This window comes from Bos grunniens, chromosome 16 (assembly GCF_055505025.1).
Source record: "Bos grunniens cultivar Pamir isolate PY7600 chromosome 16, Bosgru_T2T1.0, whole genome shotgun sequence".
Classification (NCBI taxonomy): Eukaryota; Metazoa; Chordata; class Mammalia; order Artiodactyla; family Bovidae; genus Bos; species Bos grunniens.
In genome coordinates this window covers 43,633,254-43,659,636 of record NC_141180.1, presented here as the reverse complement: position 1 = coordinate 43,659,636, position 26,383 = coordinate 43,633,254, and the positions used below count along the sequence as shown (strand labels likewise).

At 40.8% G+C, this 26,383-nt stretch overlaps 1 protein-coding gene across 1 annotated transcript in view; it reads right to left on the bottom strand.

The window, feature by feature from the left end:
* SELE (selectin E) overlaps window positions 1-25,995 on the bottom strand; it is a 62,017-nt gene extending 36,022 nt beyond the window's left edge. Inside the window, exon 1 of the mRNA XM_086342653.1 lies at window positions 25,670-25,995. The gene's annotated coding sequence lies outside the window, so the exon portion shown is untranslated. The remainder of the gene's footprint in view (window positions 1-25,669) is intronic.
* Between the last annotated feature and the right edge of the window lie 388 nt (window positions 25,996-26,383).

The following is a 26,383-nucleotide window of genomic DNA, read 5'->3' as shown; positions in this document are numbered from 1 at the left end:
ACTACTGGAAAAACCATAGCCTTGACTAGATGGACCTTTGTTGGCAAAGTAATGTCTCTGCTTTTTAATATGCTGTCTAGGTTGGTCATAACTTTCCTTCCAAGAAGTAAGTATCTTTTAATTTCATGGCTGCAGTCACCATCTGCAGTGATTTTGGAGCCCCCCAAAAAAGTTAATAGCATCTATTTTAGGACAAGAGATAGCTTACATAGATTGACCTGGTGTCTGACACAAAATAGGTGCTCAGAAAATAGTAGCAATGGCATTTTTAAAGATAGGCTTCATTTTTAGAGTACTTTTAGGCTCATAGGAAAACTGAGCTCAATGTACAGAGCTTCCATATAACTCCTTACCGCTTCCCATGCACAACCTACCCCATCATCCATAGGCCCCATCACTCTAGGGTACATTTTTTACAATTGATGAACCTACGTTGACAAATCATTGTATCACTGTCACCCAAAGTTCGAAATATACCTTAGGGTTCACTGTTGGTGCCATACATTCTGTGGGTTTGGACGAATTTCTAATGGTATGTATCTACCACTGTGGTGTTATACAGAATAGTTTCACTGCCCTAAAGAGCCTCTGTGTCTCCAAACCTGTGGCAACCAATAATCTTTTTTTTGTCTCCATAGTTTAATCTTTTCTAGAATTTCATATAGTTGGAATCATATAATACGTAATCTTGAAAGATGGTTTCTTTCATTTAGTAATATATATTCAAGTTTTTTTTCATATCTTTTCATGGTTTGATAGTGCATTTCTTTTTAGTACTTTCTACTTTCTGAGTGTACCATAGTTTGTTTATCCATTCACCTACTGAAGGAAACGTTGATCATTTTCAGGTTTTGACAAATGTAAATAAAGCTGCTATAAACATCTGTGTGCAGGTTTTTATGTGGACATAAGTTTTCAATTTATTTGAATAAATACCAACAAACAAGATTGTTGGATCATATGATAAGGGTATATTTAGTTCTGTAAGGAACTGCCAAACTGCCTTTCAAAATAGCTGTATAGTTTTGTACTTCCATTAGCAATGAGAAAGTTCCTGTAACTCCACGTCCTCACCAGCATTTGGTTTTGTCACTTTGAGTACTATATTTTATGTAATTTTCCCTAGTTTTTCCTTGTTCAAGGAAGATAACAGATAACAGAGAAAGAATATATAATGGCAATGCTATCTTTTATTTGTAGTCCATCAATTAACGAGATGTTCTTGTCACAGCTGATATTACTAACTCTGATCCTCTTCTCCCACTACCAGCACCACCCCTGCTGCTGATGTATACAAGAAAGAAAGGAAGTTTTCCTATGTCTCAGGCTTGCATTGGTTGTGTCATTCTTAGGCTCCCTGTAAGTGAAGCATGACTTTTGCTTCGATTAAATGAAATATTGCTCTGCATTATTACCAAACTATTTGAAGTGTCATATCTCCTGAATTAAATCATAAGCTCTTGTAGAGCAAAACTTGTATTTATGAATGCTAGTGTCACACCATAGCACATATCATATGTCCTTACGTATTGTTACATGAATTGATTCTTTCTAAATTAAAGGTAACTCCCACAGTAGTCCATATACATCATTAATTCCTCATCTGACACCCAGACCCTGATCTGTGGAAAGTGAATTGAATCAGCATAGGAGTTAGAGATGGATGACCATGTACCTCAGTTATGGTTGTTGGAGAGTCTCCTATGTCATCAGTTGCCTCCCAGGCCTTCTCTTCTTGTGGACAATATGTGGCACAAGAGAAAATTCAGCAGATAAATTTGCTCAACGCACAAATTCTTTGTCACCTCTTACAGTTCACAAATGAAAAAAGCCAGAACATCCAATGCCTTGTAAATTGTCTGATATATAAAAGGCACTAAATAAATGTTTGTTGAAAAAATACATAAATGAACGAATGATTTCTTACCTTTAGATAATTTAACAGGCACAGTAGTGGACCTCCGCAAATGCTCAAACTCCAATTCTTGGAATTTGTCTGTTGCATGAAATGGCAAGAGAGAATTTCCTGATGTAATGAAGGGTATGGACCTCAAGATTGTGAGATTACTCTGGATTACCTATGTGGGCCCAGTCTAATCACATGAGATCTTAAAGGCAGAAAACATGACCTGGCTAAGTTATAAAAGGATGAGATAGAGGGGAAAAGAGAAGAGAGTCAAAGTGAGAGAATGAATTTACCCACCATTGCTGGCTTTGAAGATGGAGGAAGGGAGCCACAAACCTAGGAAAGTGAATAGCCTTGAGAAACTGGAAAAAGCGCTGAGTTGATGACAAGTAAAAAATCAGGAACCTTAGCTAAAGCACAAGGAGCTGAATTCTATCAACAGCTCGAATGAGCAGGGAAGTGGATCTTCCCCTAGAACCTTCAGAAAGGAATGCAGCCCTGTGACACCTTGATTTTAGCCAGGAGAGACCTGTCAGACTTCTGACCTACAAGACTATAAGATAATACATTTATGATCATTTATTACTGCATCAATGGAAAGTTAACACAGAAAGACTTAAGCGAGAGTGAGTGAGCTCTTCCCTGAAAATTTTGCAGGTGTCTGGGCCAGACAAACTTCTCAGAAGATTAGCTGATTGTGCAGCAAACTATTATGTCTAGTTCTCCAGCTTCACTTTCTTAGGCTCACTGTATGTCCAGTATATCCACAGGAAAGTCAAACCTGGATGCTGAGTAGCTGGGAAGAAAAGATGGATTGGAAATGAGTTGTGCTCCAAGCAAGAAGACAAGAGGTAGGATCCCGGCCTCTTTCTCATGTCTAAGGCTGCAGTCTTATGAATGTTTTCCCTTTGCAGCTGTTGGTGACAGTCCAGTAACGTGATGGGACCTGGTTATTACAGTAATAATGGCTCTGGCGTCCAAGGACTCCAATGTCCCATAGGACTCATTGAACAAAACTGGCTGGAAATGAGCTTAAATGAGGAATTTCCTGAACATATTCCCCACTGTTACAAAGCTGCGTTGGCTTCCTCACCTACAATTATGCCAAGCAGTCACACTACACAGTCTCTAGGGACACGATATTACTAATTGCTTTCAATATAAGCAGTTTCTTAATAGACATTTATACTAAATGCAAAAGAGATGATGGCTTTTTCACCAGAAGTGGAATTGGCTACCCAACTGGAAAAGAAGACAGGAAGAGGGTAACATAGGAGACTCTCCACCAATCATAACTGTGGTGTATGTGTTCTGGCCACAGTTGGTATTGCTAACTCTGATCCTTGTCTCCCACCTCAAGAAGACAAGGAAAGGATCATCTCCAAGAAATGGACAGTAATCCCCACTAAGTGTATCAGCACCTGACTCTTCATTGTACATTTCTTTATTTTACTTCTCAGCACTGACAGGGCCTTTATTTCAGAATGTCAATTTGATGAGTGTTAAGTCATGTCTCTGAGAATTTGATCTAAGGATAATTTGTTCTTTGGACAAAGAAGACATAGTTTGGAGCCTGGGGTCATGTGGTTGACCTAACTAGGTAAGAATAGTTAGTAACAGCAGTGAGGTATGACTCAAATTCTGTCAAATGGCCAGAGTATTGACCGGAAACAAGTGTTCTCTGGCTCATCTCACAACTTGAAAATTTCTTCAAAAATTTTAAATGTAGATATTTAGTTCCTGAGCCATCAAGGCACAATTATTATTAATATTAGCTAAATTCCTTGGTGACTTTTACACATTATTATGGGCTCCCTTGTAGCTCAGTCAGTAAAGAGTCTGCCTGCAATGCAGGAGACCCAGGTTCGATTCCTGGGTCAGAAAGATCCCCTGGAGAAAGAAATGACAATCCACTCCAGTATTCTTGTCTGGAGAATCCCACGGACAGAGGAGCCTGGCAGGCTACAGTCCATGGGGTCACAAGAGTCAGACACAACTTAGCAACTAAACCACCACCACATATTATTATAACTGACAGTGGATCTAAGCCAGCAAACTGGGCCACATATGATTGTTTGACAGTCTCCACACTGCTAAAATACTTGTTTCATAAATATAGTAGAATTTATTTGCAGTTTTGACCCAGATAGAATTCTAGAGCTCTTCCCAGAATAAATCTGTGTTTTCCAGTTTGCTACTATACAGAGGGTTTTAAATTCGCTTGGCAATTTAGACCTATTTATATGTGACCAGTGAGTCTATTTCACTTCTCCATACCATAAGCATTAATATACCTACCAACTCTAAAATACCTGTGCTTAATTTGACAAGGAAGTACCCCAAGGTAGGATATCATTATGTTAATGCTTAGATAGTTATAATTATTGGTAGATAATAATGATCTGTCTTCTCTGTTTGAAAGACAAGAGTTAAAACGGGCCTATCCAAGTTTTGGATTTAATGTGGAAATAGATGAGAAAGAGGACTCCAAGGTGGCTTTCAGTGTCTACATTGGGTAGTAAATGGTTATGTTAGTGAAGACAGAAAATAAAAGAGGATTACTGGTATGTAAGGGAAGATAATGAACTCACATTTTAACATGCTGAGCTTAAGGATGGGAGATATCCAAGGCAATTTGCCCAATAAACAGTTGGAATCAAAGGTCTGGAGCTTAAGAGAGAAGCATAGCCTAGAGGTGGGAGGATTGTAAAATGGTATAGATGCTCTGGAAAATAGTTTGGCAGTTTCTTAAACTAAACATGTACTTACCATACAACTCAGGAATTAAAGCATTTATCCCAGGGTTGGGGGGAAACATGTTTACACAAGAACTTGTAATTGAATATTTTTAGAAGCTTTATTCATTAAAAACTGGAAGCAATCCAATGTCCTTTAGTGAGTATGGTTAAGCACATTTGGTATATCCATTCAATATATACCATGGACTATTTACTCAGCCATTAAAAAAAAAAAAGAATGAAATTTTGCCATTTGTAACAATATGGATGGACTTGGAGGGTATTACACTTAGTGAAACAAGTCAGATAAAGACAAATGTTATATCTTATTATTATATATATAAGATATATTATATCTTATTATTTATATGTGAAATCTAAAAACAAGTGAATGGATACAATAAAACAGAAACAGAAGCAGCTTCATTTGTAATAGCCCCTTAACAGGAAGCAAACCAAATGTCCATCAATAAGTGAATGCATAAACAAATTGTTGTTATGCATAAAATGAAAGGTGGCTCAGAGGTTAAAGCATCTGCCTGCAATGCGGGAGACCTGGGTTCAATCCCTGGGTCAGGAAGATCCCCTGGAGAAGGAAATGGCAACCCACTCCAGTATTCTTGCCTGGACAATCCCATGGACGGAGGAGCCTGGTAGGCTACAGTCCATGGGATCACAAAGAGTCGAACATGACTGAGTGACTTCACTTCACTTCATAAAATGAAATGCTACTCAGCAATAAAAATAATTAAATTATTGATAGACACAGCAAGGATGGATCTGAAAACAATAATGTGAAATGAATAAAGTTAGATGAGAAAGAATATATACTGTATGGTTGCATTAACATGAAACTCTAGAAAATGAAAACTAATCTATAGTGAGAAAAAGCAAAACAATTGTTGTCTAGGTGGGGATGGGGGTGAGAGTTACAGAATTTTTGAGGTGGAAGGATGGATTAAAAAGGTAGCCTAAGAAACTTTGGGATGATGGGTTTGCTTATGATCTTATTTGTGATGGGGTTTCATGGCTGTATACATATGTGAAAATTCACCAAATTGCAGACTTTAAAACATTCTGTTTGCCATATATCTATTCTTCACCAAAGCTGTTGGAAGGAAGGGAGGAGTGGAGGAAATTCCCAATCTTAAAGATCTTAGAGTCTTGATTTAGAATTGTTGAAGGACATTGAGACTTGGTGCATACAAAGAATATAGGGAGAGGAGTCCACAAAGAGCACTAGAAGCTCAGCAACTTTAATCTTTTAAGGAAAGGACTTATGGCACCTTCCTAACGTGTGGCATCACCACCACTGGTGGCTATCCTTCGCCTCTGAATACTCTTTTCCAAGCCACTTGCCTAATCTAAGCCTTCCCTTTATACCTTATGAGAGATTCCAAACTAGTTTCTTTACCTCCAGTTTCTCCTCCTTCTAATAGATCCTGTATTCCATGACAAGATAAGTTTTTTTCTTAAATTGAATTTGCAGTATATTACTTGTACAGTGACAGATTTTTAACATTTTCCTACTATCTACAGGCAAAAGACTTTGACCCCTTAGGTGGGGCAACAGAGCTCTCCCCAAGCAGACCTCAAGCTGACTTTGTGGCAATAATTCCTCTGCTGTACTTGTCTACTCACTGGGCCTGTGCTTCTTGCTTACATCTGCTCTGTCACAGTTTCTAGGGAAATGTCCTTTCTTCATCTTGGTTACTCAACTGCATTCAACCTCCAAAGCCATATTCTTATCCTGTCTCCTACAAAGCTTTCCCTGACTACTTCAGCCCACTGTGATTTTTACCTATTCTGAACTGCAGGATATTCTTTTGACTATTTTTTAAAATTTATTTTTAATTGGAGGATAATTGCTTTGCAATATTGTGTTGGTTTCTGCCATATATCAACATGGATCAGCCATAGGTATGTCCCCTCCTTTTGACTCTTTAATTCATATTTACTCACAGATGATCTTATGATGGGCTTCCCAGGTGGAGCTACTGGTAAAGAACCCACGTGGCAGTGCAGGTAGATGTAACAGATGTGGGTTTGATCCTTGGGTTGGAAAGATCCCCTGGAGAAGAAAATGGCAACCCACTCCAGTATTTTTGCCTGGAGAATCCCATGGACTGACAACCTGGTGGGCTACAGTTCATGGAGTCTCAAGAGTCGGTCACGACGTATTAACTAAACCACCACCAAGTTTTGTGATAGGAGAAGCTTTAGTGAACAGAACAGGGGTAACAATCCAAATCCTTTCTGGGATTTGTAGAAAGACACTTATGAGATTCGAGTGAACTTATATATATGATGATATTTGCTTGTTTTTTCCTCCTCAGCTGTCTGCCCTGAAAAAATGTTTTCTTACAAATGGAAAATTCCCATTAAGTTCAAAGGATGTTTCCAAGTTTAAATTAATCACAAGTCTAATTTTGACTTAGAAATGTACTCATGAAACTTGATAATTAGAGCCCAATTCCCGAAAACGCCCATTCCTTAGAAAACAAGCAGTGAAAAGCAAAGGGGCCCAAGGGCAGAGGGGTAAAGAATTAAAAGTCATCAGTTTTCATAGGAAACACCTTGCTTAACCTAACCTTCAAAACTTTTATTACTATATTAGTCACTACAACTGCTTTCTGATTGCTATGGTAATAGGTTATTTGAAACAAGCCTTCCTTAAGAATTGTCACACCATTGTCTCAGTGAGAACCCCCAACATTTTTCTTGTTATTGGCATTTGTGGAAACATCCACAGTTCCAAGAAGACAAGGAGACCTCTAAACTTTCTAAATGAGGACTTCAAACTTTCTGGTCTGAATAGGAAGCTGTTTGGGAAGATTATCTATCAACCACCAACACAGAGGAACTGAACCCCAAGCTAAAAGTTTAAGTAGAAGTGAGTCAGGCAAAGATGAATACAGAGCGGGGAGAGAATCCAAAGAAAGAACAGCACAGGTGAAACTCCGGAAGTGGTGAGTAGTGACAGCACCTACCAAAGCTGAGGAGAGTTCGGAGCATCTGAGCAGTGACTGCTAAGGCTGGATAAGGAAGCAGGGTCTCCCACATTGTAGGCAGACGCTTTACCGGCTGAGCCATTGCTGAACCTTATCCTAAATGCACTAGGGAGCAGCTAGAGTCTTTCAGCCAGTTGTTCAACATATATTGACTGAGAGCCTTTTACGTACAGGCATCCTCCTAAACACTGAGGATATAACAATGAATAGGATGCATAAAGTTCCAGATTCCTGACATTCCAGAGAGGGAGAGGAAGACAATAAATAAGGAAACATATAATTGAACAAGGTGATTTCAGACAATGGTTTCTATTGTCCAAGGCTATGGCCAGAGAGAAAGTAAAGGAAGGAAAGGTATTTCACTTTGGATAGTCTCTCTGAGAAGGGAACCACATTTGAACTGAGACCCAAAGGATACCAAGAATGTGCAAAGATGTGGGAAACATGTTTAGAGCGAATAATAAGGGTAAATACCCTGAGGTGGGAGCTAGCTTGGTCTCTGCTCAACGAACAAAAAAGTCAGTGTGCCTTTGGTGTAGTCAGTTAGGAAGGAAAAAGTGGTATATGCTGAGGCTAGAATTATAAAGAGTCCTTTATAGGTCATGATAAGAAAATTAGATTTTATTCCAAGGGCATCTGAAACCATTAGAGGTTTTAAGCTACGATGGATGGGATATTTGATTTATATTTTTTAAAGATAATTATGGAGAATTAATAATGAAGAGGCAGGTGTAAAATAAATTAGGGTCTATTTTTAGAATTATAGTAGTGGAAATAAATGAAAGTGGAACAAATTTAAGACTTATTTTAGAGGTAAAGTTAATATAATTGAGTTATAAATCATTAATAGGAGTAGGGAAAAGGAAGAAATTGATAATGATTCCTAGGTTTATGCCTGAGAAACTGAATAAATGCGAGCTATGAATTGAGATACAGAAGTTGGGAAAGAGAATAGGGATCACAAGCTTTGTTTTGCTACATTAATATTGAAAGCCTATAAATATTCAAGTGGAGATTTTAAGCAAGCAGGTGCTTGCCCATGAGCTGAGTTTAGATAAAAGGTAAGGGACAAAGGCAATAACTTGAGGCTCATTGGTGTCTGCAAGGCATTTAAAGGCATAAGAGTAGATGACATACTTACTCTGAATAGATGAAGATAAAGAAGTGATGAAAGCCTGGAACTCTGGGATGCATTTAGATGGTTATCAGAGGAATAGAAACTGGCAAAGGAGATTGAGACTGTGCAGGCAATGGAGTGGAGCATAAAATTGGGAAAGTGTAGCAACATAGATATAATGGTCATCTAAATTCACCCATTCCAGTCCATTTTAGTTCCCTGATCTTCCAGATGTTCAAGCTGGTTTTAGAAAAGGCAGAGGAACCAGAGATCAAATTGCCAACATCCGCTGGATCATGGAAAAAGCAAGAGAGTTCTGGAAAAACATCTATTTCTGCTTTATTGACTATGCCAAAGCCTTTGACTGTGTGGATCACAATAAACTGTGGAAAATTCTGAAAGAGATGGGAATACCAGACCACCTGACCTGTCTCTTGAGAAACCTATATGCAGGTCAGGAGGCAACAGTTAGAACTGGACATGGAACAACAGACTGGTTCCAAATAGGAAAAGGAGTATGTCAAGGCTGTATATTGTCACCCTGCTTATTTAACTTATATGCAGAGTACATCATGAGAAACGCTGGACTGGAAGAAGCACAAGCTGGAATCAAGATTGCCAGAAGAAATATCAATAACCTCAGATATGCAGATTCCACCAACCTTATGGCAGAAAGTGAAGAGGAACTAAAGAGCCTCTTGATGAAAGTGAAAGAGGAGAGTGAAAAAGTTGGCTTAAAGCTCAACATTCAGAAAATGAAGATCATGGCATCCGGTCCCATCCCTTCAGGGCAAATAGATGGGGAAACAGTGGAAACAGTGTCAGACTTTATTTTTGGGGGCTCCAAAATCACTACAGATGGTGATTGCAGCCGTGAAATTAAAAGACACTTACTCCTTGGAAGGAAAGTTATGACCAACCTAGATAGCATATTCAAAAGCATAGACATTACTTTGTCAACAAACGTCCATCTAATCAAGGCTATGGTTTTTCCAGTAGTCATGTATGGATGTGAGAGTTGGACTGTGAAGAAAGCTGAGCGTCGAAGAATTGATACTTTTGAACTGTGATGTTGGAGAAGACTCTTGAGAGTCCCTTGGACTGTGAGGAGATCCAACCAGTCCATTCTAAAGGAGATCAGTCCTAGGTGTTCTTTGGAAGGAATGATGCTAAAGCTGAAACTCCAGTACTTTGGCCACCTCATGTGAAGAGTTGACTCATTGGAAAAGACCCTGATGCTGGGAGGGATTGGGGGCAGGAGGAGAAGGGGACAACAGAGGATGAGATGGCTGGATGGCATCACCAACTTGATGGACGTGAGTTTGAGTGAACTCTGGGAGTTGGTGATGAACAGGGAGGCCTAATGTGCTGCAATTCATGGAGTCGCAAAGAGTCGGACACAACTGAGCAACTGAACTGAACTGAGCATCAGTTCAGGCTGTGGTCAACCCCTGAGCTGATGAGTAACGTAAGGACAGAAAAGTGACCACCACTGGATTTGGAAATATGGAGTAATGAGCTATTTGTGTAGAGTGATGAGTGCATGCAAGCTAAGTCACTTCAGTCATGTTCAACTCGTGTTGAGACCCTATGGACCATGGCCCACCAGGCTCCATTGTCCATGCAATTCTCCAGGCAAAAATACTGGAGCAGGTTGCCATATTCTCTTACATGGTATCATTCCCAACCCAGGGATCAAACCCACATCTCTTATGTATCCTGCATTGGCAGTCGGGCTCTTTACCTCTAATGGCACCTGGGAGGCCTGTAGAGTGGTGAGACAGAAGCTCAACTAGAAGAGCTTGAGGAAATAGGAAAAATGAGGCAATATAACATGTGAGTGTAAATATTTTGGAGACATTTTTCTGTAAAAAGGAAGAGTAAGATGGAGTCTTAGCATGGCTTGTCTTTCCCTGGGAAATGTAAACAGTTTGAGACCGGGAATAGTATTTTATTATTCTTTTTATACTTCTATCCTAGGTTTCCTTGGTGGCTCAGATGGTGAGGAATTCACTTGCAATGCAGGAGACCCAGGTTTGATCCCTGGGTTGGGAAGATCCCCTGGAGAAGGGAATGGCTACCCTCTCCAGTATTCTTACCTGGAGAATCCCATGGATAGAGGAGCTGGTGGGCTACAGTCCATGGGGTTGCTGAGTCAGACACAAATGAACCAACACATCCTACTTAGCATACAACTATACTCCTAAGTCGGAGAAGGCAGTGGCACCCCACTCCAGTACTCTTGCCTGGAAAATCCCATGGATGGAGGAGCCTGGTGGGCTGCAGTCCATGGGGTCGCAAAGAGTCAGACACGACTGAGCGACTTCACTTTCACTTTTCACTTTCATGCATTGGAGAAGGAAATAGCAACCCACTCCAGTGTTCTTGCCTGGAGAATCCCAGGGACGGGGGAGCCTAGTGGGCTGCCATCTATGGGGTTGCACAGTCGGATACGACTGAAGTGACTTGCAGCAGCAGCAGCAGACTATATCCTGCCGGGCTCCTCTGTCCATAGGACTTCCCAGGCAAGAATACTGGACTGGGTTGCCATTCCCTTCTTCAAGTGATCTTCCCAACCCAGGTATTAAACCTGTGTCTTCTGCATTGGCAGGCAGATTCTTTACCACTGAGCCACCAGGAAAGCCCTCCATAGAAAATTAGATGCAATTACTTGCTTAGAATTTCAAAAAGTGATCATTGATACTAGCATGTTTCTCGTGGAAAAGTTTTGGTGTTTCATTGGTTGTGGTTAGTATCTTGCAAAATTGCTTCCTGTTCAAGACAAAAAGCTGAAAGCCTCATTTGGATAGCCCCAAGGTTCCCAGGGGTCCTTAGGACAAACTGTTTCCAAAACTCTGACAGTAATAAGAAAATCGTTGATATACTTGACCGGTCTAAACAATGGAAAGACAATTCTCAAAGAAAATTTGTTTTAAGACACTTTCCATAGCAATCAGACAGTAGTCCTCAGTGACTAACATGGTCAGACAAAGGCTGTTAGCTGTTTGCCCCAACCTCTTGGCTTGCTGTATCTTACTTTTCCTAAAATTGTTTCTGAAACTGTCAAATCCATGAACTTACTAGGGGTTAACTAGGCTCTGGGGAATTACATACATGCAGGAAACTTACAGTGGACATATTTATATGCCATGGGGATAACTAATAGGAAAAAGTTTGAACTGAAAATAAGAGTTTTTTATTTGCAAATTGGTTCCCTTTCTCAGAGCAACTACTGGGGAAATTGTCACGCAATAAAAATGAATCTTTGGAGTTCCCCTTTCCCTTTTTTTATATGTGCTTTTTCCGTTCATAGGCACCAGATGTATTGTGTTCTCTGAATCTTACCTTCACAGAAAAAGAATAAAGTGATTTGACAAAATAATTTACAAGGAAGTACTGTTGTTCCAATGTAATTGTATTTTCAGAGACCCCAAGGAGAAGTGATAACCTAAGTGTCCATCAACAATGAATGAATAAAGAAAATGTGGTACACACACACACACACACACAGGAATACTACACAGCCATGGAAAAGAATTGAAATCCTGCTATTTGAGACAACATAGATAAACTATGAAGGCATTATGCTGAATAAAATAAGTGAGGCAGAGACAAATGCTGTATGATCTCACTTATATGTGGAATCTTAAAAAAAAAAAAATCTCATAGAAAAAAAGATGAGATTTGTGATTACCAGAGGCAAGAGTTTGGGGAGGGGGGAGGTTGGAGAATTGGATGAAGGTGGTCAAAAGTTACAAACATCCATTTTATACACAGAAAACAAATAAGTATGGGGGATGGAATGTACAACACGATGGCATAGTTAACACTGCTCTACAGGATATTTAAAAGTTGCCAAGAAAGCAAATCCTGAAGGTTCTCACCACAAGGGGAAAAATATATATATATACTTTTTCTTTTCTTTCCTTTTTCTCCATATTTATATGAGATGATGGGTGTTAACTAAACTTGTGGTAATCATTCACAATGTATGTGAGTCAAGTCATTATGCTTGACTTGAGCTCTGTATACCCTAAACTTACACTGTGCTGTATGTTAATTATATCTCAATAAAACTGGCAGAAGAGGGTGACTTTTCCTGCAGTCCAGTGATTAAGATCCTGTGTGTCCATTGTGGGAGGCATGGGTTCAATCCCTGGTCAGGGAATTAAGATACCACATGCTGCACGGCACAGCCAAAATATAAAAATTATCCAGCTAAAAAACTGATAGAAGAAATAAAATTTAAAAAGAGAGAAAGAGAAGGGAACCCAGGTGGTCATAATGAGGTGTGTGTTAAGTCACTTCAGTTGTGTCCAACTCTGTGCGACCCCATGGACTGTATGTAGCCCGTCAGGTTCCTCTGTCCATGAGGTTGTCCAAGAGAAGGAGGAGATTCTCGAGGCAAGAATACTGGAGTGGGTTGCCATTCCCTTCTCTAGGGGATCTTCCCAATCCAGGATCAAACCTGTGTCTCTTGTGTCTCCTGCACTGGCAGGCAGGTCTACCACTAGCACCACCTTGTACATCCATGATGGGGTAAGTAACCTTTGATAATGAAAGATTGCTTTAGGAGGAATAGTTATAGCAGTGTTCTAGAGACAGCATGGAAATGGTAGTTTTGGCTAAATTAAGGAGAGTCTTGAATGCAGACTAAGAGATTTAAACTTCACTCTTGAGATAATAAAGAGTTACTGAAAGTTTTTGAGTAAAGAAGTGATCAAATAAAACACTGACCCATTTCTCAAGCATTCAGGCCTTTCTCCAGAAGTAGGGGGAGGCTACTCTTGGAATAATCAAAGATACCAAAGTAAGTTCTCAAAATTTCCCCTGGAAACTCTCCCGTGGTAACCCCAAGACATCCTGGTCCTCTTTTCTATACATGAGGCTCTTATGGTTCTGCTGCTGCTGCTTCTAAGTCACTTCAGTCGTGTCTGACTCTGTGCGACCCCATAGACGGCAGCCCACCAGGCTCCCTGTCCCTGGGATTCTCCAGGCAAGAACACTGGAGGGGGTTGCCATTTCCTTCTCCAATGCATGAAAGTGAAAAGTCAAAGTGAAGTCGCTAAGTCGTGTCCAACCCTCAGAGACCCCATGGATTGCAGCCCACCAGGCTCCTCCGTCCATGGGATTTTCCAGGCAAGAGTACAGGAGTGGGTTGCCATTTCCTTCTGCAAGGGATCTTCCCAACACAGGAATCGAACCCGGGTCTCCCACATTGCAGGCAGCCGCTTTACCGTTGAGGCAGAGAAAATTATGATAGCAGAATATTATGAGATTATGCTGAACTCCTGGTGTGTCTTATGCTATGGGAAATCAATCAATAATTAATTTCTTTGTTGTAGATTTTAAAAAATCGAATGCAAATGTATGGTCTAATATTTTCTTCCTTTCTCATTACAATGAGGATATTTTATGCCCACTTTGGAGACCACAGTATTTGAAAATGGTACCATTAAAGATGGTAATGAGGAAGAAATGAAACTGGTGTGCTATGAAAACTATCATTATAATCTGGTGTTATGATTTGAATGGATTCAGTTCAGTTCAGTTCAGTACAGTCGCTCAGTCGTGTCCGACTCTTTGCAACCCCATGAATCGCAGCATGCCAGGCCTCCCTGTCCATCACCAACTCCCAGAGTTCACTCAGACTCACATCCATCGAGTCAGTGATGCCATCCAGCCATCTCATCCTCTGTCGTCCCCTTCTCCTCCTGCCCCTAATCCCTCCCAGCATCAGAGTCTTTTCCAATGAGTCAACTCTTCGCATGAGGTGGCCATAGTACTGGAGTTTCAGCTTTAGCATCATTCCTTCCAAAGAAATCCCAGGACTGATCTCCTTCAGAATGGACTGCTTGGATCTCCTCGCAGTCCAAGGGACTCTCAAGAGTCTTCTCCAACACCATAGTTCAAAAGCATCAGTTCTTCGATGCTCAGCTTTCTTCACAGTCCAACTCTCACATCCATACATGACCACTGGAAAAACCATAGCCTTGACTAGACGGACCTTTGTTGGCAAAGTAATGTCTCTGCTTTTGAATATGCTATCTAGGTTGGTCATAACTTTACTTCCAAGGAGTAAGCGTCTTTTAATTTCATGGCTGCAATCACCATTTGCAGTGATTTTGGAGCCCCCAAAAATAAAGTCTGACACTGTTTCCACTGTTTCCCCATCTATTTCCCATGAAGTAGTGGGACCGGATGCCATGATCTTCATTTTCTGAAGGTTGAGCTTTAAGCCAACTTTTTCACTCTCCTCTTTCACTTTCATCAAGAGGCTTTTGAGTTCCTCTTCACTTTCTGCCATAAGGGTGGTGTCATCTGCATCTCTGAGGTTATTGATATTTCTCCCGGCAATCTTGATTCCAGCTTGTGTTTCTTCCAGTCCAGCGTTTCTCATGATGTACTCTGCATATAAATAAGCAGGGTGACCTACAAGACTGTCTCAATTTTGAAATTAGAAGTAAAAAAAAGAAAGGCAGGATTTCCTAACTCTGTGACCCATCTTCCAACCTCTATTTCTGTGTGAAAAATTACCAAGTCACCATCAGATGATTAACATTTTGAAATACCCATCTTTTCTCATTTCTGTCCACTTTCTCCCTAATATACGCCATTACAGGCAGACGGTCTTACTCTAGAACTCAAAAAGAAACTCTGTCAGACATCTTCACAGTGGCCTATATGCAAAGGAATCTAAGAAGAACTCAATGAATGTATATGTATAACTGATTCACTTTGATGTACAGCAGAAACTAACACCACATAGTAAATCAACTATACTCCAATACAATTTTTTAAAAGAAAAAAAGGAAAAGAAACCTGCACAGTGTGTGTGATGAAAGAGGTTCACTAGTTGTGTTATTATTTCTACCCCACACTGGAAGCTCCCTAAAACACAGAACATATTACTTTATATTCCGTTGTCAAGCTCAGTGTCTGACATATGATAAGAAGAGGTGCATTTTGCTTGATTCCTGGGTGTAGGTTTTTAAAAAGACTGAACTCGGAAGTTAATACTGATTTATTGAGTGGTTTTTTCCATTGTGACTTACTCCACAAAATTATAAGGTTAAGGATAGTGCTACAGGGTTGGTATAAACAATCATATCATTAGCATTCAAATCAGGAGAGTTTGAGAATGCTAGAATGTTAAACCAGATGAGACACTGGGGCAGTGGGTGTGGACCCAGGACTGTGTCAGGGCCACTGGGATGTGTGGTCATTCTAGGTTTGAAGCTCAGCAGTATTGTCCCATAAAACCAAATCTCCAATGGGGATGAAATGCTAGGGGTATAGCCAGGTCACTTGGGGCTGCCATAAAATGCTTTTCCTTGGCCTCTTATCATAATCACGTGACTTTGTTCCTTCATTGTCTTTTCTGCTGTGAGTCACCAGGAATCCCACCTCTACTCACTTGTTTAAAAGTTCAGCTATTGTGCAAATTCCAAGAAATCTCTTGACTTCCTAATTGGTCTTTTTCCTTGGGTTCCACCATTTTAACTTTCCCCAAACCCTTTCTGGTTTCCTACATTTTAGTTGATATAACTCCATATTTGTCTCTCTATGGGCTTCCCTGGTGGCTCAGATGGTAAAGAATCCGCATGCAATGCAGGAGACTGGGATTCGATCCATGGGTCAGGAAGATACCCTGGAGAAGGGAATGGCTACCCACTCCAGTTCTGGTATAGAGAATCCCATGAACAGAGGAGCCTGGCAGGCTACAGTCCCACCAAAGAGTCAGATACAACTGAGCTACTAAGCACACAAGTCCTCATTTCTCTCTGCCATTCCCCATTTCTGTCCTTTCCCTCCTACCCTCCCAGTTTTGGGTGTTTGTTTTGCTTTCATACATCTCTCTTCTTCTGAGGCTCGAATCCTGTCAGTTATCTATTGTCCTGTTTCCTGTTAGTTAATCTCTGACCTTTCACAAATTAACTTTGACAAAGTCTCTTGATTAACAAAGGAAATACACAAGTCATTGTAAAGGGGGCACACTGAAGTCAAATATACTTGGGGACGTCTTTATTCTTCACACCACTTCTGGAAAGATCCAGAAGAAATGGAGTATACCTGGAAGTGTTTGGTTACCAGAGAAGCAAAGAGTAAACTTTTATTACAAATATTAAATATCTTTAACAGAAATTATTAACGATAGAAATAACATATCTTTTCTTTTCTACATAACAGTGAGTGCTTGATGAATTCTTGTTGGCATGAGAATGTATTTAGGCTTTAGAATAGAACAGAATTCTATTGTATTTCCAAATATTGGACAAAACTAACCACAAAGGGACTGGCACCAAGGAGGGGCTCAATTCTTCCTATTACTGAAACAGAGCAGGACCCTATAGTCCTTCCCCCCATGTCCTCTGCCTGTCCTTTGTCTGTGGAAAACTTTAGTCAAAGAATAAGTTTAGTCAGAGAAATGAGCACATTCACAAACAAAGGAAAACAGTCACAGGAGATCAAATAATAAGTACTCATTAAGTGTAATCAAAGATGTTTTGTTCCTTCTCAAGGGCTATACATAATATTCTGAGCCATATCCTTTCAGCAGTCTTATAGACACTGAAAGGCTCATCAGATGGAGAAATTGAATACATGAAGATCAGGCTGTAGCCGTGTTGTAGGCTGCCGCAGTTATGAGTGAAAGCGTGAAAGTAAAAGTCGTTCAGTTGTGTCCGACTCTTTGCGACCCCATGGACTATACAGTCCATGGAATTCTCCAGGCCAGAATACTGGAGTGGGTAGCCTTTCCCTTCTCCAGGGGATCTTCCCAACCCAGAGATCAAACCAGGTCTCCGACATTGCAGGTGGATTCTTCATCAGCTGAGCCACAAGGGAAGCCCAAAAATACCAGAGTGGGTAGCCTATTTCTTCTCCAGTGGATCTTCCCAACCCAGGAATTGAACCGGGTCTCCTGCATTGCAGGTGGATTCTTTACCAACTGAATTATGGGGAATTGGCTTCAAAGACATGGAGACAAACCAGCCCTGGAACTGAAGATTGCTGCTGCTGCTGCTAAGTCGCTTCAGTCGTGTCCGACTCTGTGCGACCCCATAGACAGTAGCCCACCATGCTCCCCCGTCCCTGGGATTCTCCAGGCAAGAACACTGGAGTGGGTTGCCAGTGCCCTCTCCAATGCATGAAAGTGAAAAGTGAAAGTGAAGTCGCTCAGTTGTGTCCGACTCTATCGACCCCATGGACTGCAGCCTAGCAGGCTCCTCAGTCCATGGGATTTTCTAGGCAAAACTACTGGAGTGGGGTGCCATTGCCTTCTCCGGGAACTGAAGATTAACTGTACCTAAAACAACTAGATGACCCTGGTCAGACCACTGATGACCAATCTGAAGATGACTGTCAGAGCTGACTGTACTGTTTCTGCTGTGGCCCCCTTCCTCAGCCTATAAAAGCGCTCACCCTGTTTGTCAGGATGGTAGTTGACCTTTGGACAGATACCCACCCTCCCAAGTTCACTGGTGGGCACCGGGCAACCTTCCCATTTCTGAGGGCTACTGCTATTTGGGCTTTCTCTCCAGTTGGTTCAGATGTGTATGTGATGTTGAGACTGTTTAGGGGCACGAGGTGCTATTAGGGCATTTTGCCAGTTGATTCTGATGTGTGTTTGATGTTGAGGACCATTTGTGGGCACTGACTGCTATTTGGGCATTTTTGCCAATTGGTTCTGACATCCATCTACCATTGAGGACTGTTTGTGAGCATTGAGTGTCATTTGGGAATTTTGCCAATTGGTTCTGATATCTGACTGCCGTTGAGGATCATTTGTGTTGGAGAAGTGTGTGTTTGGGACTCCGTACCAGTCACCACTGGAGAGGGTTTATGACAGCTCTATTGTTTGATGTGTGACTGGATATTCCATTCGTGTGATTGACAGTATTGTTGCCTATGTAAAATGAGAAGATCAGGTTCAATTCATTAAGAAAAAGTCAAGCTATAAAACTATGACTATAGAAAAAGAAAGATGATTTTTTTCTGAACAATGTATGGCAACAGTATACCTTAGACTCCAGAGAAAACTGGTTCAGATGAAACTCTTTTGAAATTCCAAAACTTGTTCTTTTTGCATATGCAGTTAGAGAAACCTGGCTTGATAAAACGATTTTTTTCAGACACTAAGGAAATGAATATGCCTAGGAGAAAATTTGAAGTTAGTTTTTATCATGTCCTTGAAATACAAACACAGACCACTTTGCCTGGGACTCTAACCTTGGGTTAAATAGTAAAAGTTTAAGCCAAGGGAAACAAAAGGGAAGCTTTTTAACATTGAGAGTATAAATTCAACTATTCTATTATTAATAAACTGATAAAGTTTATTCACAATGCCTAATTTATGAAATGTAGAAAGATGAAACAATGATATCTCTGTTTGTCTGAATGTCTGTATGTCTGAATATGTGTTTTTGTCTTTGGATAATATTGCTGAGGTTAATTTGTAAACGAGATCCATTTAATTGGCTTAAAAAATAAGTGCTTACAAATCCAACAAATCTAAATGTATCTACTTTTGTCTTGCAAGACCAAGAAGGAAACTAAAAATGTTTGGGTTTATAAACACATACCCTGTACCACATTTAAGAGAAATTTTGATATGAAAAATGTATGTTTTTAGAGGTTATAGAATATGTTCTTGAATTTTCCAATCAGAAAATGCTGGTATAACATTTCAATCACTTGTTTCTTGGTTTTGTTAAGGTTTTCCAGGGTTAAAACTTGTGATGTGTATAAATGATAAGGGAAGTGTTTCAGTGTGTAAAGTAAGTAGGATATGTGTGTTTTCAGTGAAGAGAAGGTATAAAGAATGGAAATATTTTTGTTGAGGAAAAATGATAATAATTTTATCCTACAGTTGTTTGTTTCTGGATGAGGAAATACAGGACAAATTTGTTTGGATCCATAAAATGGTAAAAGATTTGTGAAAAAGGAACTTTGAGAAAAGAATTTTGTACATTGTCAGGATACACACTGAGGAAACCAGAAGGGAAAGAGACATGTGTACCCCAATGTTCATCGCAGCACTGTTTATAATAGCCAGGACATGGAAGCAACCTAGATGTCCATCAGCAGATGAATGGATAAGAAAGCTGTGGTACATATACACAATGGAGTATTACTCAGCCATTAAAAAGAATACATTTGAATCAGTTCTAATGAGGTGGATGAAACTGGAGCCTATTATACAGAGTGAAGTAAGCCAGAAAGAAAAACACCAATACAGTATACTAATGCGTATATATGGAATTTAGAAAGATGGTAACAATAACCCTGTGTACGAGACAGCAAAAGAGACACTGATGTATAGAACAGTCTTATGGACTCTGTGGGAGAGGAGGAGGGTGGGAAGATATGGGAGAATGGCATTGAAACATGTATAATATCATGTATGAAACGAGTCGCCAGTCCAGGTTCGATGCACAATACTGGATGCTTGGGGCTGGTGCACTGGGACAACCCAGAGGGAGGGTATGGGGAGGGAGGAGGGAGGAGGGTTCAGGATGGGGAACACAGGTATACCTGTGGCGGATTCATTTCGATATTTGGCAAAACTAATACAATATTGTAAAGTTTAAAAATAAAATAAAATAAAATAAATTAAAAAAAAGATTTTGGAAAAATTGTCGAGTAAAGTTGCACAGAGTATAACTTCTCACAATGTGTAGCACTGATGGCTTTAAGTTCACTGCTTAAAGCACATGTCCAGTGTTTGTGTGACAACTGGGTATAAATGATAAAACGCATGGCTTATAAAGTGTTTCCCTATGAATATACCTCAGAGCCTGTCCATGATACCTGATTAGTTTTCCCCTAATGTGGACAACTAGGCAGATACATAAACATAAAGGAGGTCTAGAACCGAGGGACATGGGTAGACCCAGAGCGGACTACTGAGCCACCCTGGCAACGCTGGAAAAATATACTGCTACTGCCAAGTCACTTCAGTTGTGTCTGACTCTGTGTGACCCCGTAGACAGCAGCCCACGAGGCTCCCCTGTCCCTGGGATTCTCCAGGCAAGAACACTGGAGTGAGTTGCCATTTCCTTCTCCAATGCATGAAAGTGAAAAGTGAAAGTGAGGTTGCTCAGTCATGTCCGACTCTTAGCGACCCCATGGACTGCAGCCTACTAGGCTCCTCCATCCATGGGATTTTCCAGGCAAGAGTACTGGAGTGGGGTGCCATTGCCTTCTCCAAAAAATATACTGATTATCAACAATTTCTATGGAAAGATTTACAGTTGAAAAGTGTAAATGATGAAAGAGATTTTCACATGTTGAGGTATGGGGAAATCATTCTGGCTTATACATGATTTACTTTGAACTTTAGGCTAACCAAAACAGCCTGTTTGTGGCCTATTAAACGTATATTGTGTAACTTCCATGGTGGCTTAGACGGTTAAGTGTTTGTCTACAATGTGGGAGAACCAGGTTTGATCCCTGGGTCAGGAAGATCCCCTGGAGAAGGAAGTGGCAATCCACTCCAGTACTATTGCCTGGAAAATTCCATGGACAGAAGAGCCTGGTAGGCTACAGTCCATGGGGTCGCAAAGAGTTGGACATGGCTGAGCAACTTCACTTTTACTTTCAAACGTATATTGTACATTTGCTTTAACCATTTAGAAAAATAGATTCAGAGAACAATACAAAGATGCATTTTGATTATTATCCTCATTGTAATATGTCTAGTAATCTTCAAATGTTTGTCCAGGTACTATGACAAAGTAATGTTCCCTTTCTTGCTCTGTGTCTCCACAAGATTGAGGAGTATCAAAGAAAAGGGGGGACTGAACCAGAGCAGCGCCGCCCCCCCCGCCCCCGATACTTCCCCCCATGTCCTCTGCCTGCCTTTTGTCTATGGAAAACTTCAGTCAAAAAATAACTTTAATCAGAGAAATGAGCACATTCACAGACAGAGGAAAACAGCCAAAGGAGACCAGATAATAATAATGTACTCATTAAGCATCTCAAGGACCTTTAGTTCCTTCTCAAGGGGTACAGATAATATTCTGAACCATATCCTGTGAGCTGTCTGATAGATACCAAAAGGTCCACTAGCAGGAGAAGTTGATTACATGATAACCAGGCTGTAGCCATGAGGCAAGCTGCCCACTTATGAGAACTGACCTCAAAGAAATGGAAAAAACCCAACCCTGGAACTGAAGATTAATTGTACCTAAGATAACCAGGGGTTTCCCCAATGGCTCAGTGGGTAAAGAATTTGCCTGCCATGCAGGATATCCCGGAGACATGGGGCTTGATCCCTGGGTTGGGAAGATCCCCTGGAGAAGGAAACAGTAACCTTCTCCAGTATTCTTGCCTGGAAAACCCCATGGACAGAGGAGCCTGGCTGACTACAGTCAATAGGGTCACAAAGAGTTGGATACAACTAAGCACGCAGGAACGACATTGCAAAATAACCAAGATGGTGCTGGTCAGATCACCAATGACCAATTTGAAGACAACTGTCAGAGCTGACTGTACTGTTTCTGCATGTAGCCCCCTCCCTCAGCCTATAAAAGCTCTCACCTTCTCCTTGTCAGGGGGGTGGGAAGCGAGTCAGCCTTTGGACAGATGTCCGCCCTCCCCTCCCAGTTGCTGGCATCTGAAATGAAGCAAACTTTCCTTTCCACCAACCTGGCCTGTTTATTGACTTTTGGGCAGTGAGCAGCTGCACCCCACACCTTTTGGTAACATTACTATAATACTCCTGAGAGGCCAAAACACCACGTGCATATTTATGTGTGATCAAACAGCGGGCCCATCCAAGATGTCTTTTTTTTAAAAATTGAAGTATAATTGATATACATTATCTTAGTTTCAGATGCACAACATAATGACTCAATATTTGTATATATTATCACAATCAGTCTAGTTACCATCTGTAACATACAAGGTTACAAATTTTTTCTTCTGAAGATAACTTAAAAGATTTATTTTTTAGCAACTTTCAAATTTGAAGCGCAATATTATTGACTATAGTCATCATTGCTGTACGTTACATTCCCATGATTTATTTATAACTGGAAGTTTGTACCTCTTGATCCCCTTCACCCACTTCTCCCACCCCCTCAACCCCCTTCCCCTCTGACAAACTTTTCTCTGTATCTATGAGTTTTGTTTGTCTCCTTTTTCAGATTGACAATGAACTATCAGAAGCAGAAGTTAAGAAAATAATCCCATTCACAATTCCATCCAAAAGAATGAGCTATCTAGGAATAAATTTAACCAAAATGCCTCATTAGACCAATTATGGTAGAGCAATTCACATTCAGGGTCTGACATTTGGCTTTGTCCTTTATTTTTAAGGAATCAGGTAAAATGTTTATATGGTGATAATAGAAGTTAGGAAACCAAAATTACCAAGACATAAAGATATCTAGTGATTTTGACTCTAAGGTTATATCTCTTTCTGCTGAATTACAACATTATGGGATACAGGGCAGAAGAGTTTCTAAAGTATTTGGGGGGAAGTTTATAGAATAAGATATTTTTCTTACTCTGAGAAAATGAAAAATGTTTAAAATAAATTTAACATTAAAACATTTAATGTTTAAAATAAAAGCCTGAACCAAGTCCCTGTTAAAGGTACTAAAATGTCAGCACATTAGAAACGTGTGCCACTCTTCTGAGAAAATGTTTCTCTGAGCTATTTTCCTTAGTAGAGAGACTTTTTATGGTTCTTATTGTAAAAATCTTGGAGAAGCTTGAAAACAACAAAGCAGACAGGAAGCAGAGTTCAATTTCTGGAAAGCTAAGGGAAGAAAAGCATATCACTGAAAATGTAGCTCCTTCTGAAGATTCTTTAAACACAGAGGTGGGGAAGCAATGATTAAAAAACAAAACTGGCATAGGGATAGGCTAATGAGAATGTGGTGTGCCAGTGACTAACTGGTCTGTTTTGAGTTTCTAGGGCTTTATTCTACCTTTTTTTTTTTTTTTTTTTCTGGCCGTGCCAGGTCTTCATTGTGGCACACAGGTTTTAGAGATGAAAATGCAAGGGCATTCTAGTGTTGCAGCATTCCTGTCGTATTTGCCCCAGGGCATGTGGGATATCCATTCCCGAAAAGGGATCCAACCACGTCCCCTGCATTGGAAGGCAGATTCTTGACCACTGGGCCATTAGGGAAGTCCCCTATTCTACTTTTTTATACAAAATCTTTCCTAAAAAATGCTCCCCAGCCCAAACACTTTTTCAGGCTATTAAAAACAAGTTCAGAGTCAAGTTTATAGCAAGAAATGATTAGCCTAGAACAGCAAAGACCTACAAGAATTTTGAGTTCTAGAAAATTTTAGACACACCTAAAGAATGCTGTCAAGTCTTGGCCTTGTCTACCTCAGATTTCCATTAACTGAATGAGGACGATACATTTTTCTGTTTATCTCTTTGACTAATTTTCTCACAGTGGGTGGCTTTGTTCTTGGCAGGTTCTGAGGCATTGATTTCTCTGTAGATGTGAAATATGATCAGGCTGGTTGAATGATTGCTGTTCATTGTATTGGGACCAGGAGTTGAATCTCACTGGTGGGGACCTGCTGAATTTTAGAGAAGGCTGAGAAAATTGCTAGAGCTACACTCACGCTATATGGCTAACTGGATATGCTGTGTTAGGAGGCTTTCAGAATCGTGCAGCTGCTATGCAGCTGAGCCCTCCAGAGAACCTTAAGACTCCTGGATGGGGTGATATGGACAGGTTTCAGTCACTGTCTGCCTTCATTGCTCATGTTGGCAACCTCTGCCGCAGTGTCCAGCGTGCAGCGGGAGATCACATGCGAATACTTGTCTCAGCAGCTCATCCCCTAGTTCAATCGTTTCTTGTGAGTTCACCTGCTGCACAGTTAGATCCCTAAGACCTTAATGCCATCAAACTGTGCTGGTTACCCCTGACAGAAAGGCTGTAAATCACCTTGAGAAAAGAAAAGAAAAGCACTGTCTCTGATAGTTCCTCACTTCCTGTATTTTGTGGATGTTATCTGATTCTCTTGGTGTTCATCAGTTTATTGCCCATTTTCCAATCCTTTATGAGTCAGAAAGTTGTGGAAGTTTGTAAGGCTAAAGTGCAGGGCCACTAAGAAGTGTAAAGGGGCACATGGAGCTGAAAACAGCCCTATTCCACTTGCCAGTTCTGTTCTCAACCTGAGGCTGAATCTGCCTGGAGGGCATGCGAAGTCGCTTCAGTTTTATCCAACTGCTTGTGACCCTATGGACTGTAGCCTGCCAGGCTCCTCTGTCCATGGGATTTTCCAACCAAGAATACTGGAGTGAGTCGCCATGCCCTCCTCTAGGGGGTCTTTCCAACCCAGGGGTCAAACCTGTGTCTGTTATGTCTCCTGCATTGGCACCCAGCTTCTTTACCATTCACACTATCTGGGAAGCCTGCCTGGAGGGTAGAGTGTCTTTTTGTTTACACAAAGGCACCACAGCATGCAGCATGGCCCAAAGCACTTTGGGTTCCATGACACCCAGTACATCCGATTCTACTGCAAAGGCTTATGCTGCTGCTGCTAAGTCGCTTCAGTCGTGTCCGACTCTTTGCAACCCCATAGATGGCAGCCCACCAGGCTTCGCCATCCCTGGGATTCTCCAGGCAAGAACACTGGAGTGGGTTGCCATTTCCTTCTCCAATACATGAAAGTGAAAAGTTAAAGCAAAGTCGCTCAGTCGTGTATGACTCTTTGTGACCCCATGGACTGCAGCCCACCAGGCTCCTCCATCCATGGGATTTTCCAGGCAAGAGTACTGGAGTCGGGTGCCATTGACACACTGCCAAAGGCAAGCCTTCACATTGACTTTTTCCATCCCATGAATATATACCATGGAAAAAGAGGCAGCATCCCCTTTGTTGCATTTTTAAAGATCATAATAACCCTCTTGGCCACTTACCCTGTTCTATAAGGGATAACAGTTGTCCTTTTTGGATGCTTTGGCATTGCGGAGCATGAAGGATGAAGAATGCATCTTGGAAATCTGTTGCTAAAAACTCAGTCACATGCCGGCTGTGTTCTGCCTTCAAACTTTCCGTTTTTCAGATTGCCTGTGCCCTTAGCTCCCTTTCCACTGTTCCACAGAGGCTCCCTGCCAGTAGCTCAGAAACTGAGGAGGGTGGGGATGTGGGTGTCTCCATGCAGACCCGGAACTGACACACTGCCTTTAAAAACGTTTAGGTTACTAAGCTGTTTGTTATTATTGTAACTTTTACTGTTTCTTTCAAATCCAGTTATTACTCCTCCTGGAAAAGCGCTTTGACAACTTCCTGTATAGAGGATGAAGTTACTTTCAGAGGTTATCTGAGTTCACTTTTAATCCCTTAAGAAAACAGCAATCGGCATTGTAAGAGACTAACTATGATAAACGTACTGTGGCTTCCCCCACTAGAAGTTACATCCCAGAGCTGCAAAAAATGGAGTCTTTTATAGCACAGAGAACTTTCTCTGCTGGGCTGCACTCAAGTTATGATGGTAATTTTGAATTGCACTTTTACCCAAAGAAAAAATTTATTATCAGCAAATTCAGTGCAACCATAACAGAATGAGAAGTTCAGGAAATTCTGGCTGAAGTGTAAGCAAAGAATCAAGGTTATGTTGTCACATAGGTTTC